Below are 13,424 nucleotides of genomic sequence, written 5' to 3'. Positions count from 1 at the left end.
GGAGGGATTAACTGGATCCCCTTATTCTTGCCAGAGACAGCCAGTGGCACGGACATGGTTGAGCCATTTGGTCTGGTCTGGCCTGTTTCCTCAGGCCTTTCCAAAGAAGGTTGATCAGGGCAAGTCTGATGCAGAGATGACCCAATCTAGAACCAGAGAGCAGTTGGGAACTCTGGCCTCTTGCCTTCAGACACCATCATCTGACTGGTAGGAAATCAGAGATAAGGGGAAAGGAATGACAGAAATGCTTGGGTCTGGAGGCTCCAGGTGGATTCCTTGGTGTTCTCTGGCTTTTGAGTCTGAAGAGTAAGAAGACCACTCATCGCAGGCTTCTATCAGAGCTGAGGGCAGAGGGAGGAGGCCACATCCCCAGGCAGGGCCTGCCTCACCTTGCAAGAGGTTAGGATCAAAAGACTGGTTTTAGAACCCCCTGGCTGCCCACACACATGACCTCTGTCCTCATCCCCACAGTTTCTGACCACATATCTTGAGGGCCCTCTAGGGGTGGGCTTAGAGGTCAACTGGCTAAGTCAGTGTGTAGAAAGGACTGGGGTCTCAGCGTCACTCAGTAAACCCCAATTTACAAATGAGTAAGCTGAAGCCCTGAGCAGTGTGTGATGACTTCCCAAGGCCCTCGTGATCAGCAAGGGTGAAGCAGAATGGAAGGACAGGTGGGTCCCTCTTCCTGGTCAGCTTTGTGCCAGTGGCTGCTCCATGTCTGTATTTGAAGCCTGGTTTGTTCCTGTGATAAGGCTTCAAACCCCAAGAGGGCACCCCCCAAGCCTGGCCAGGGAATACTCCAGCCCTCCTTGTTCTCATCATGCTGTTGCATGAAGGAAAGGGAGAAATAGGGCAGAGCTGAGGTTGTACCATGCCACCCTGATAAAGTTTGAACTGTTCCCTCACCCATGTTTCTATGGTTAGTGCGTGGGCTTATGTATCCCCTTTCACTAATGCCTTACTCATCCTTGCATCCCCCTGCTCTGGACCTATCTAACAAATCATAAAAGCAACACTTGAGAAGATCAAATTGTTGACAAGTAATGTAAATTCATTCCGGAACAAAGCTCAAGAAGATGTATAGGAATGCAGCTATCCAGCCCCCAATAAGGTAACATTCCTAATGTGTTGCATCCACTAAAAAAATGGATTCATAAATAGACATGCAAAGAGGCAGGAAAACACAATCTATAATCAACTGAAACTGACCCAGAACTGAAAGATGTTAGACCTAAGGAGAACACTAAAACAGTTATAACTATATTCCTTATGCTTAACAAGTTAAGGAGAGACAAGAAGGATATTTAAAAGTCCCAAATTGAGTTTCTTTCTTTCTTTTTTTTTTTTTTAAGGTTTTGTTTATTCATGAGAGATATGGAGTGTTAGAGAGGCAGAGACATAGGCAGAGGGAGAAGCAGGCTCCCCACAGGGAGCCTGATGCGGGACTGGATCCCGGGACGCCAGGATCACGCCCTGAGCCAAAGGCAGATGCCCAAGCACTGAGCCACCCAGGCGTCCCTCCAAATTGAATTTCTAAACATGAAAACTTCAATGTCTGGGACAACTGAGTGTCTCAGTGGTTGAGCGTCTGCCTTGGGCCCAGGGCGTGATCCTGGAGTCCCGGCACCGAGTCCCATATCGGGCTCCCTGTGGGGAGCCTGCTTCTCTTTCTCTGCCTGTGTCTCTGCCTCTCTCTCTCTCTCTCTCTCTCTGTGTCTCTCATGAATGAATAAATATAAAAAAAATCTTAAAAGAAAACTTCAATGTCCAAGATGAAAAATACACCAAATGAGATTAGTGGCAGATTGGATTGCAGAAGAAAAGATACGTGTACATGAAGGCATTAGAATAGAAATCATCCAAAATGAAAAAGAGAAAAAAGAATCTAGAATAAAATTACAAGAGCATCAGTGAATTGTGGGATTCAATTTCAAGTGGCCTAATAGATGAGTAAGTAGAGAGGCCCAGAAGAAGAGAGGGTGAGGTGACAAAAATATTTGAAGAACTAATGACTGAAAGGTTTCCAAAAGAAATGAAGATTATAAACCCACAGATCTAGGAAACACAGTAAGCCCCAAGCACAAGAAACATGAAGAAAACTATACGAAGGCATATTATAGTCAAATTGCTTAAAATGAGTAATAAAGAGAAAATCTTAAAAGATGTAATATACAGAGAAACAAAGTATGACATTAAAGTTCCACCCAAAATAATTCATGTAAGAAGACAGTGAAGCAATATCTTTAAAACATCAAAAGGAAACCTCCCAATGTAGAACATTAGGCAAAAATATCTTTCAAAAATATACAATAGCCAAATTATGGAAGAACCTATAGATAGACCATCTATCCAGGGGTCTGTGGATAGATGAATGGATAAAGAAGATATGGTATAAATATACAATGGAGTATTTTTCAGCCACAAAAAAGAATAAAATCTTGCCATTTTCAACAATGTGGATGGAACTAGTATAATGCTAAGCAAAGTAAGTCAGAGAAAGACAAATATAATATTTCACTCGTGGAATGTAAGAAACAAAAAAATTGTGAGCAAAGGGAAAAAGAGAGAGAGAGAGAAACCAAGAAATAGATTCTTAACTCTAGAGAACAAACTGATGGTGACCAGAGGGGAGGTGGGCAGGGGGATGGGTGAAACAGGTGATGGGGATTGAGAAGTGATTTGTTGTGTTGAGCACTGAGTAATGTATGAAACTGTTCAATCACTATATGGTATACGTGAGACTAATATAACACTGTATGTTAACTATACTGGAATTCAAATTAAAACTTCATAAAAAATATCTTTCAAAAACAAAGGTGAAATAAAGACATCGTCAGATATATAAAAACTTAGAGAATTCATCACTAGCAGACCTGCACTTCAAAAAAAGTTAAAGGAAATTCTTCAGGCAAAAAGAAAATGTAAAAATGTGAACCTTCCCAAAGGAATGGAGAGCTCTGGCAATGGTAATTACTTGAGTATATCATCTTTTTCTCTTATCACTTAAGTCTTTAAAAAAGATAACTGTGTTTAAAAAATGATAATGTGGGCAGCCCCGGTGGCGCAGCAGTTTAGCGCCACCTGCAGCCCTGGGTTTGATCCTGGGCACCCTGGATCGAGTCCCACGTCGGGCTCCCTGCATGGAGCCTGCTTCTCCCTCTGCCTGTGCCTCTGTCTCTCTCTCTCTCTGTGTTTCTATGGATAAATAAATAAAATCTTAAAAAAAAAAAAAAGATAATGTACTGTAGGGTTTGTGCCCCGAGAACATTTAACAAAACAGACCATATTTGGAGCCATAAAAAAGTCTCTCTCTCTATCATGAATAAATAAATAAAAATATATTTTTAAATGTTTATTTATTTATGATAGTCACAGAGAGAGAGAGAGAGAGAGAGAGAGAGAGAGAGGCAGAGACATAGGCAGAGGGAGAAGCAGGCTCCATGCACCAGGAGCCCGACGTGGGATTCGATCCCAGGTCTCCAGGATCGTGCCCTGGGCCAAAGGCAGGCGCTAAACCACTGCGCCACCCAGGGATCCCTAAAAATATTTTTTAAAAAAGATTTATGATCATTGTTTTATGCATCTATCTTATAAATCATGTAAGAAACAAAAAGGAGGATTTACATACCAAAAATACAATAATATTAGTTTTAAATATTTACCATGTAGTTACCTTTACCAGTGATCTTTATTTCTTTATGTGGCTTTGAGTTATCATCTAGTGCCTTTTTATTTCACTCCGATGGAGTCACTTTAACATTTCTTGTAGGGCAGGTTACTAGCAATAAATTCCATAAATTTTTGTTTATCTGAGGATGTCTTCTTAATTTTGAAGGATAGTTTTTCTGGATATAGAATTCTTGGTTGACAGTTTTCCCCCCTTCTTATCAGTACTTTATTTTAGCTATTTATTTTTTAGTAAGTGTAACTTTAAAAATATGGAATGCTTCATGAGTTTGCATGTCATCCTTGTGCAGGGCCATGCTAATCTTCTCTGTATCATTCCAATTTTCATATATCTGTTGCTGAAGCAAGCTCCCTATCAGTACTTTATTTTTTTTTTTAAAGATTTTATTTATTTATTCATGAGAGACACAGAGAGAGAGAGGCAGAGACACAGGCAGAGGGAAAAGCAGGCTCCATGCAGGGAGCCCGAGCTCGATCCCGGGTCTCCAGGATCACACCCTGGACTGAAGGCAGCGCTAAGCCACTGAGCTACCAGGGCTGCCCCCTATCAGTACTTTATATCATCTACTTGTTTCTGACCTTCATGGTGTCTGATGAAAAATTAGCTACTAATCTTAGGGTATTACTTGTCATCCTTATGGTAACCACTAAGAAAACAAGTAGGAAATATACAGAAAAGGAAATCAAAATGGTACACTAGAAAAAAAATTAAACACAAGAGAAGTCAGTATTGGGAGGATTGAGGAACAAAAAAGATGACATCTGGAACACTATTGCAGGGCAGCCCCGGTGGCTCAGCGGTTTAGCGCTGCCTTCAGTCCAGGGCATGATCCTGGAGACCTGGGATTGAGTCCCACGTCGGGCTCCCTGTGTGGAGCCTGCTTCTCCCTCTGCCTGTGTCTCTGCCTCTCTCTCTCTCTGTGTCTCTATGAATAAATAAATAAAATCTTAAAAAAATTTTTTTTAAGGATTTATTTATTTTATTTTATTTTTTTAGAATCTTTTCTTTTTAATATATTTTTTTAATTTTTATTTATTTATGACAGTCACACACAGAGAGAGAGAGAGGCAGAGACACAGGCAGAGGGAGAAGCAGGCTCCATGCACCGGGAGCCCGACATGGGATTCGATCCCGGGTCTCCAGGATCTCGCCCTGGGCCAAAGGCAGGCGCCAAATCGCTGCGCCACCCAGGGATCCCTCTTTTAAAAATTAAAAAAAAATAGAACACTATTGCAAAAGTAAATCCTTTAATATCAGTAATCACTTTATTACGACTATGAGTTTTTTAAAGATTTTATTTATTTATTCATGAGAGACACAGAGAGAGGCAGAGACACAGGCAGAGGGAGAAGCAGGCTCCATGCAGGAAGGCCAACGTGGGACTCGATCCTGGGACTCTGGGATCATGCCCTGAGCCAAAGGCAGACGCCCAACTGCTGAGCCACCCAGGCGTCCCTGGAATATTATTATTCATCCTTAAAAAAGAGTGAAATTTTGACACATCTACAACATGTCTGAACCTCAAAGACATTATGCAAAGTAAAAAAAAAAAACAGTTATAAAGGAAAGATGCTTACGATTTCACTTATGAAGTATGTAGTACTTTACATACACTAGTAATAAAGTCATAGAGACAGAAAGTAGAATGGTAGTTGCCAGGCCTGGTGGGGTAGGGGTAAGTGGAGAATTATTTAATGAGTATGGAGTTTCAGTTTGGAGAGATGAAAAGGTTCTGGAGATGGATGGTGGTGATGGTTGCACAATAATGTACTTATTGCCATTGAACTGTACACTTTAAAATGATCAAAAATATTCTTTAAAAATCCAAGTATATACTGCTTATAAGAGACTTGTTTTAGACCCGAAGACACAAATAGGCTGACAGCTTTGAAAGGATGGAAAAACATATTCCATGCAAAGAGTAACCAAAAGACAGCCAAGGTGGCTCTACTAATACTAGACAGTATAGATTTTATATTATTTTGTTTTATTTTAAAAGATTTTTTAAAAAGATTTTATTTATTTATTCATGACAGACACACACACACACACACACACACACACACACACACACACACAGAGGCAGAGACACAGGCAGAGGGAGAAGCAGGCTCCATGCAGGGAGCCCAACATGGGACTCGATCCTGAGTCTCCAGGATCACACCCCTGGCAGCGCTAAACCACTGGGCCACCGGGACTGCCCTATTTTTAAAGATTTTATTTATGAGAGAGAGAGAGAGAGAGAGAGAGAGAGAGCGCACGAGCATGAGCAGGGGGGTGGGGGGAGAGGCAGAGGGAGAGGGAGAATTAGGGAGTCTGACTCAGGGCTCCATCCCAGGACCTGAGCCAAAGGCAGTTGCTCAACGGACTGAGCCACGCTGGCACCCCTATTTATTTTTAAGGATTTATTTAAGTAATCTCTACCCCAAATATGGGGCTTGAACTCACAACCCCCAGATCAAGTCTCATGCTCTACTGACTGGGCAAGCCAGGCACCCCTAGACAAAATAGATGTTGAATCAAAAACTGTTGCATGAGGGCAGCCCCAGTGGCTCAGCGGTTTAGCGCCACCTTCAGGCCTGGGTGTGATCCTGGAGACCCTGGATAGAGTCTCACGTCGGGCTCCCTGCATGGGGCCTGCCTCTCCCTCTGCCTGTGTCTCTGCCTCTCTCGCTCTCTGTGCCTCTCATGAATAAATAAATAAAATCTTAAAAAAAAAAAAAAACTGTTACAAGAGACAAAGGAGGACATTATATACTGATAAAAGGGTCAGTCATGAAGGAGCTGTATGACGCAAACAACAGAAATGAAAGGAAAAATAAGACAAATCTACAAGAAGAGCTGGAGATATCAGTACCCTACCTTCAATAATGGACTAAATATCCTATACAGAAGGTCAATAAGGAAATAGAGTATGTAAAAAACACTAGAAACCAACTAGACCTAAAAGAGATACAGAACATTCCCAACGACAGAAATATGCTGTTCTCAAGTATTCATAAAACATTCTCCAGGACAGACCGTGTTAGGCCACAAAAAAAAAATTTTTTTTCTTTTTTAAGATTTTTTTATTTATTCATGAGAGACAGAGAGACAGAGACACAGGCAGAGTGAGAAGCAGGCTCCACGCAGGGAGCCCGACGTGGGACTCAATCCCAGGTCTCCAGGATCATGCCCTGGGCTGAAGGCAGCACTAAACCGCTGAGACACCTGGGCTGCCCTTTTTTTTTTTTTTTTTTAAGATTTTATTTATTTATTCATGAAAGACACACAGAGAGAGGCAAAGACACAGGAAGAGGGAAGGAGAAGCAGGCTCCTTGCAGAGAGCCCCATGTGGAACTCGATCCTGGGACTCTATCCCAGGACTTTGGAATCACGCCCTGAGCCAAAGGCAGACGCTCAACCCTCAACCGCTAAGCCACCCAGGTGTCCCCACAAAACAATAAATTAAAACATCTCCTAACAAAGAAAAGTCCAGGACCAGATGGCTTTACTGGTAAAGTCTACCAAACATCGAAAGGAGATTTAACACCAATCTTTCTCAAACTCTTCCCCAAAACAGAAGAGGAGCAGAACATTTTCTAACACATTCTATGAGGCCACCATTCTTTACCAAAGCCAGAGAAAGCTCTGTAAGAAAACTCTAGACCAATATTCCTTATGAAAAAAATGAATATAGATATATTCATTCTCATATTCTTATAAATATAGATATAAAATTCTCAGCAAAATACTAGTAAGTCACATCCAATGGCCCACTAAAAGTGATTATACATTGTAACCAAGTGGGATATTTCTTGGTTATGCAAGATATTTATCTTGGGAATGCAAGGGTGAATTCCTAGGAAAATAAACGTTGGCACATTTATAGGGCAAAGGAAAACAACCACGTGATTATTTCAATAGATGCAGAAAAGCATCTGATAAAAACTCAACATCCTTTCATGATAAAAATACTAAACAAACTAAGAATAGGACAGCCTTCTCAGCAAATGATGCTGGAACAATTGGATATCTGTGCAAAAATTATCAACTTGAATCTATACTTCGCAACACATACACAGTTTATGGTGTGTGATTATACTTATATAAAAAAACCAGCAAATGCAAACTAATCTGTAATGACAGAAAGCAGATTTATGTTTGATTGGGTATTAGAGGCCTGATGGTCAGGAGAGTGGGATCATAAAGGCACAAAGAAACTTTTGGGGGTGATTGACAGGTCCATTGACTCCGTTGTGATTGTTTTATATGAACACATATGTCGAGACTTATCCAAGTATACACCTTAAATATGTGTAATTTATTGTATGTTAATTATACTTCAATAAAACTAAAAAATATATGAGTAAATAATGCCTCAAAAATAATGGAATGCCCAGTGGGTTATCAGTGCACATTTATTTTATAAATGAGTTAATGGAGTTAATGATGTCACTCAATGGACCAAGGATTGGGAAGGGGGAGACACAAAAAGAAAGAGGAACCGAGACTGTAGCAGAAGCTTATCAGCCACAGTCGTGTTGCTCAGGCTCAGGGCCAGGCTGGGTCAAATTTCCCTGATCCCACCACTGCTCACTACTGTTTTGTGCCTTCAAGTCAGTCATTCACCACCATGGAATTTCATGGAGTCCCTACCTCCAAAATGTAACTAATAATAATCACTTCACAAATAAGATTATTGTTGATTGAAAGAAATAACAGAGAAGGACTAAATATTAGGTAAATAATAAGATGCTGCATAAATGTAAGGGACTATTTCCTTTCCTTTTTTTTTTTTTATAATGACACCGTTTTGTTTTATTTTAAAGATTTTATTTATTTATTCATGAGAGACACACAGAGAGGGGCAGAGACACAGGCAGAGGGAGAAGCAGGCTCCACGCAGGGAGCCTGATGCAGGACTTGTTCCCAGGACTCCGGGATCACCGCCTGCGCCAAAGGCAGGCGCTCAACCACTGAGCCACCCAGGCGTCCTGACCCCGTATTTTTTTTAAAGACTTATTTATTTATTTGAGACAGCGTGTGCATGTGAACATGGGAAGGGGCAGAGAGAGAGGACGGGGGAATCCCAGACTCCCTGCTGAGTGTGGGCCCCAACTCGGGGCTCATCCTGATCCCACGACCCCTAGATCATGACCTGAGCTGAAACCTAGAGTCAGACTCTCAACCCGCTGAGCCACCGAGGCACCCCATTTCCTTCCTGATTTTTTTTTCCTGATTGCAAAAAAAAAAGTTACTCTCAAGAGTTGGAGAATATACGACATAACAAAAAAGGAAGTAAAATTACTCCTAATCCCAGCTTCAGAGGGTGTTTCCTTCTAGGCTTTTACTCACATGGGCTCACTTGTGTTAAGTTACTTGGTGTTCCGCCTGCAGCTCCTGTGCGTTCCCAGCTCCACGCCTGTTTTAAGTAGTTCTTTTATCTCTTCTTTTTTTAAAGATTCATCTATGTATTTGACACAGGGGAAAGAGAGCGTGGGGCGCAAGGGGGCAGGGCGGCGGGCGGGGGGAGGGAGAAGCGGGCTCCACGCTGAGCCGGGGCTGGTGCGGGGCGCGACCCCGGGCCCTGAGCCAAAGGCAGGTCTGAGCCACCCAGGCGCCCCCCACTTTTTTTTTTTTTTTTTAAAGATTTTATTCATTTGAGAGCGCGAGCGAGCGAGTGAGCATGAGGAGGGGAGGGGCCGGGGGAGAAGGAGGGGAGAGGCCGCCGGGCGGCCCGACGCGGACCGGGTCCCAGGGCGCGAGCTCCGCCCGAGCTGAACCCCGAGCCGCGCCCCCACGCGGCTGCGGCGCGGCCCGGCGCTCGGCCCGGGGGGCGGGGCGGGGGAGCCTGGGCGGGCTCCTGCCCCGCTGGGGCTCCCCCGCCTCGCAGGTGCCGCCGGAAGCTCCGCCGCAGGGCCCGCCAAAGGCAGCCGCACCCGAGCGCCCGTGCGGACCGAGGCCCGCGCCCGGCCGGTCCCCCGAGGCGCACGCGCGCGGTCGGGGGCGGGGGCGGGGGCGGGGGCGGGGCGCAGTCGAGGGCGGGGGCGGGGCGGGGCGCGGTCGGGGGCGGGGCACGGGCGGGGGCGGGGCGGAGCCGGGGGCGGGGGCGGGGCGGGGCGTAGCCGAGGGCCGTCCGCCAGCCCCGCCCGCAGCGCGCAGGCGCGGCTGGCCAGGTCCCTGCTCCCTCCGGCTGGCCCCCGCGCAGGCTCCTGGCCCGGGCCCTCCAGGGCCCCAGGCATCAGCTCCCTCAGCGACGACGTGGAGCCCGAAGAGCCCACGCCTCGGGCTCGGCGGGGAGGCGGCCCAGGGGTGGTTGGAACTGGTGGGGGAGCGCTTCGGAAGCGGCTCGGACGGTACCTGTCTCAGGTCGAGCTCCCCACCGAGTAAAATTACCCTTGACGCCACCCCTCGATCTGCAAATCCCCACAGTGCCCTGCCCTTCTCGGGCCTTAATTCCAGCGCGGCTCCCCTTGCTGGTCTCAGACACAGGCCCCACCGGAGGGACCAGCCTTCTGTTAGGTCCTGCCCCGGGGCCGGAAAGTTCCCAGGGTCCTGAGCTCAGACATAAGGGGAACAGCAGGAATGGGGGTTCCCTCTCTGTGAGGAAGCACCTCTCCCTTTCCCCTCCTCTAACCCACAAACTCAAGGGTGCGGAAGAGGCCCCGTGGGTGCTGTGCCGCTAGAACATCACCCTTACCCTAAGGGAAGAGACTGCTATGGTGCTCCTCCTCTCCCTGCCGCAAACTCCCCGTCCCGAGACCCCGGAGGGCAGGCGGCACGGACTTCCTTCCCAGTCGGGGTGTGTGTGGCCGCTATAGCTGTCCAGAGTACAGGGTGACATTAGGGATGCATTTCCTTGTGTTGTGGACATTCCCAAAACATCATTTGGCTCTTTGCTTCCTCCAACCTACATTTCTTCGGTACCTGCTCTGAACCACTCATCTGGATACCAAGAACAGAGAGATAGCCGCCCTGCCTTAGAGGGTGCCTTCAGGGTCAGGGCGTGTACAGGATTTCCACAACTCCGACTAGGGGAGAGGATCTCAGAGATCTTTCCCAAAGGAGGGCACATGTGAGCTGTGAAGCAGTGCAATGGTGTATGATGCATTTGGAGAACCGCAAGCAGTTCAATGAGATCTGAGGAGAAGCAGCGCAAGATTGGTGGCAGAAAAAGGGTCTGTGAAGGTGGGCAGGGGCCAAATCACAAAAGATATTGGGTGCTCATCTAAGGAGTTGGAACTCTACTCTGAAAGCTATGGGTAGGAGAATCAGAAGTGTTGCTGGGCACACCAGTGGGAGAAGGGAGGGGCCAGTGACGTCAGATGAGAAGAAAAGTGGCCTTTGGACTTGTCAGTGTGACAGTCACTGACCATTGATGGGTGGTACTGGAGGCTCAGTGGAGGGGAGACATGAGCCCACGGTACATGGTTTTCCCTGGGCAGGCATAGCTCTTGCAAGGTGGCGGTAGGAATGAATGGATTAATTCAGGGATGCAGTTCTACAGCGAGGCTGCAGGGGAAGAACAGGGGGACGAGGAGGCTGGGAGTAGATGATGGTGGATGAGTAAGCAATGAAGTGATGAGCAGGGGTTAGACTGCCACTGGCTGGACAGTGATTTGTGGCCAGAGCAGGATAACCATTTTTTAAAAAAGGTATTTTCAGGGGCCCCTGGCTGACTCAGTCAGTAAAGCATGTGACTTTTGACCTCGGGGTTATGAGTTCAAACCCTGTGTTGCGTGTAGAGATTACTTAAAAATAAAATGGGCCACCTAGGTGGAGCAGTCAGTTAAGAGGCCAATGCTTGACTTGACTCGGGTCATGGTCTCAGGGTTCTGGGCTGGAGCCCCGGGTAGGGCTCAGCACTCACCATGGAGTCTGTTTCAGGATTCTCTCTCTACTTCGGCCTCTGCCCCTCCCCCTGCTCGCTTGCATTTGCTCTCTCTCTCTCAAATAAATACATAAATCTTTAAATAAAATCTTTTTTAAAAAAGATATCATCATGTCAACAGAGACAAGAGGAACTGGACATGTCCAGGGAGGTATATTCTCTGCTCAGAGTTCCAGACTAGCACACTGGTGAAAAAAGAGGAAAGGCCTTTCTCACTGTGCCTATTTCCCAATCTGTAAAACGAGAGGCCTGGACAGATGATCTCAAAAATCCTCCCTAGCCCTACATGTGATGATTCATTGCTGTTGCCTTAGTTTTATCCTCTTCACACCTGCCCAGTGTCATGACCACCTCTACACCCTCAATGGATGTTGAGTTCCTTTTTTTTTTTTTTTTTTTTTAAGAGCTTATTTATTCATGAGAGACAGAGAGAGGCAGAGACAGAGGCAGAGGGAGAAGCAGGCTCCATGCAGGGAGCCCGATGCGAGACTTGATCCTGGGACCCCGGGATCTTGACCTGAGCCAAAGGCTCAACCGCTGAGCCACCTAGGTGCCCAATGTTAAGTTCCTGATGGCATCTCTCACATGGACACCTGGCAGGGTCCTGGCACACCATCAGTGCCCAACCTATTGACTGAGTGACACTGGTATCGAGACACTCTCCCTCTGCCTCCCCAGTGATGATCCTTCATGGGGTACCTGTGGATCAGACACAAATCCAGCCTTCATTCACCACCTCCTACCTTCAGTGTCTGCTTGCACTGGTCCACCGTACACTCTGAAGTGACCAGGACAGAGTACTACTGAGTGGGTGAGAGGACAGGCTCTGGTTTCTCCATTTATTACCTGCGTAACCTCAGATATATTACATTACTTCTATATTCTATTCTAAACGTTTTAGGACTTGGGGCACCTGGGGGGCTCAGTGGGGTAAGCATCTGCCTTTGGCTCAGTTCATGATCCTGGGGTCCTGGGATGAAGCCCTTTGTCAGGCTTCCTGCTCAGCGGGGAGTCTGCTTCCCCCCCTCCCTCTGCTCCTCCCCCATTCATGCAAGTGGGTTCCCTTGCTCTCTCTCAAAAATCAATCAATCAATCAATCAATCAATCAATCTGTCTTTAAAAGATTTAGGACTCATTTTCCACATTTGTGAACTTATTTTTACATATGTTGTAAGGAGCTAATTTTATTTTTTTCCATTTGGCTAGGCAGTTGTTCTAACACCATGTACCGAAGAACCCGGTCTTTCCCCACTCCGCTGCATAGCTCCTTTGGCTTTTACTGTATTCCCTCATGTGCATGGCTTCTTGGTCCCCTGTTCTGTTTTCTCTTTTATTTCCCTATCACATCGTTTTAGTTGCTATGACTCTATATGAAGTCTTTTTTTTTTTTTGGCACCTGATTTCTTTCTTTCTTTCTTTCTTTTTTTTTTTTTCAGGTTTATTTAACTTAAGTAATCTCTGCACCCAACATGGAGCTCGAACTCACAACCCTGAGATCAAGAGTCGCATGCTCTTCAGACGGAGCCAGTCAGGCTCCCCCAATCTTGTCTCAGTGTTGATAGAACATAGGCCTTTCCTTGTAGTCCTCCTGTATTTTCCCTTGTAGTTTTTTTTTCTTTCTTTTTTTTTTTTTTAAGATTTTATTTATTCATGAGAGACACAGAGAGAGAGAGAGAGGCAGAGACACAGGCAGAGGGAGAAGCAGGCTCCATGCAGGGACCCTGACATGGGACTCGATTCTGGGACTCCAGGATCACGCCCTGGGCCGAAGGCGGCGCTAAACCGCTGAGCCACCAGGGCTGCCCCCTTGTAGTTTTTCAACGTTATCTTTAGACATCCTTGGTACTTTACCCTATGATTTTT

The 13,424-nt window shown here is 45.9% G+C and overlaps 1 non-coding gene across 1 annotated transcript; it reads right to left on the bottom strand.

Annotated features, from left to right (window-relative positions):
• Positions 1–3,932: 3,932 nt before the first annotated feature.
• LOC140637484 (U6 spliceosomal RNA) lies at positions 3,933–4,034 on the bottom strand. Its single transcript, XR_012034585.1, has one exon. It is a non-coding gene; the product is annotated as a U6 spliceosomal RNA (small nuclear RNA).
• Positions 4,035–13,424: the final 9,390 nt, after the last annotated feature.

This window comes from Canis lupus, chromosome 7 (genome assembly GCF_048164855.1).
Source record: "Canis lupus baileyi chromosome 7, mCanLup2.hap1, whole genome shotgun sequence".
Lineage (NCBI taxonomy): Eukaryota > Metazoa > Chordata > Mammalia > Carnivora > Canidae > Canis > Canis lupus.
The sequence above is the reverse complement of the archived record's forward strand: the minus strand, read 5'-3'. Positions and strand labels throughout refer to the sequence as shown.